Below are 1,986 nucleotides of genomic sequence, written 5' to 3'. Positions count from 1 at the left end.
TGCAGGCTTCGGTCAGCCCGCTCTTGGCGAGCTGAACCTTCTGAATCACCGCACTCATGATAGTGCGGTGTTCTTCCTTGATGGAAGCGCCTTTGAGCGCCTCCAACAAGTTGTCCGGTGCCTCCGGTTGGACGGGGGCCGCCGGTGTCACGGTCTTGCCCTTCTTGCGAAGGGGCCGCCTGCCGGACTCTGGAACCACTGCAGGTTCCGGCGTAGAGTCCGGCGCAAAGTCCGGGAGGCTATCTTGCGGCGCCTCCGGAGCCTCCTCCTGATGGGTCCCTTCCCGGGATCCCACCTCGGCGTCCTCAGCAGCGCGAGGGATGGAGGCAGTCGGAATGGATTCCACATCCGACGCAGCCAACGACCCGCTCGACGAAGCAGGGAGATCATCGTCGGCCGGACTGCAGGCAGTATGCGGCGTTAGAAGGACACTATGTGACAGAAAGAAATTGCAGATCATTCAGGGATCCGGATACTTACGATCTCGCCTGAGGCCTGGCCCTTGAGGGCCACTCTTCATCGCCAATGTTGGTCTTGGCGGAGCTGTGCGGGGGAATAGTTCTTCCCCTCTTGGACCCTTCAGCCTCCCCCATTGGGGAGGCCTTCCTCTTTCTCTCTCCCTCCTCTGGGAGAGAGTCTTCTTCCTCCTCCTCATCTTCGGGGGAGGAATCCTCCTCGGAGTCGTCGGACACCTGAAAACGGGCACTCTTTCGAGTACCCGTGGCCACCTTCTTGGCCTTCTTCTCCGGCACCACGGGCGGTGCCGGAACCAACAGCCCCGCTAGACGGGCGTCCACTGGGTCTTCTGGCATCGGAGCCGGGCAGACGAGTTGCTCGGCCTTCTTCATCCATTCCTGTCAAAGGAGAAGGGAGATTAAAACCCGCTTAGGGTCGAACTATTAACAACAAGTGTCCCGCAAAGGGGTAGAATCACTTACCTCGTCAGCTGGACGCTGCGTGTGGAATCCGCGATCTTCCGTCGCGGATGCGGGGGCTTCAGCGCCCTTAAACAGCACCCTCCAGGCGCCTTTGTACGTCGTGTCGAAGAGCCCGCTCAGCGCCTGGTGCTGTTCCGGATCGAACTCCCACAAATTGAATGCCCGTTCTTGGCATGGGAGAATCCGGCGGACGAGCATGACTTGGACCATGTTAACCAGCCTGAGCTTCTTGTTCACCACCTTCTGGATACAGGCTTGGAGTCCCATCAGCTCCTTCGAATTACCCCACAGCAAGCCCTTCTCTTTCCAGGAGGTGATCTGCGTAGGGATACCAGATCTAAACTCGGGGGCCGCCGCCCACGTAGGGTCGCGCGGCTCGGTGATGTAGAACCACCCCGACTGCCACCCCTTGACGGATTCCATGAAGGCCCCTTCGAACCAAAGGACGTTGGGCATCTTGCCCAACATGGCGCCTCCGCACTCCGCTTGAGTGCCCTTCACTACCTTCGGCTTGGCATTGTAGGTCTTGAGCCACAAGCCGAAGTGGGGCTGGATGCAGAGGAAGGCCTCGCACACGACGATAAACGCCGAGATGTTGAGGATGAAGTTCGGCGCCAGATCATGGAAATCCAGGCCGTAGTAGAACATGAGCCCCCGGACAAAGGGGTGAAGTGGAAAGCCCAGTCCGCGGAGGAAGTGGGGGAGGAAAACGACCCTCTCATGGGGCCTGGGGGTGGGGATGAGCTGCCCCTCGTCGGGCAGCCGGTGCGCGACATCGCCGGAAAGGTATCCGGCGCTGCGCAGCTTTGTGATGTGCTCCTCCTTAACGGTGGAGGCCAACCATTTACCTCCCGCTCCGGACATGGTCGGAGAAGGTTGAGGCGAGATGCGCGAACTTGGGCGCTGGAGCTCGAGTGCGCGGAGATGGATAAGCAAAGGAGGAAGAAGGCGTAGGTGAAAAGGTGAATCCTTATCCCTTATATATAGGCGGACGGAGACTATGCGTCCCCACTATCCCGGTAAAACTCGCTTATCTCCCAAGCGCCAC

This window comes from Triticum aestivum, chromosome 3B, assembly GCF_018294505.1.
Source record: "Triticum aestivum cultivar Chinese Spring chromosome 3B, IWGSC CS RefSeq v2.1, whole genome shotgun sequence".
Taxonomy (NCBI): domain Eukaryota; kingdom Viridiplantae; phylum Streptophyta; class Magnoliopsida; order Poales; family Poaceae; genus Triticum; species Triticum aestivum.
This window is presented reverse-complemented; position numbering follows the sequence as displayed.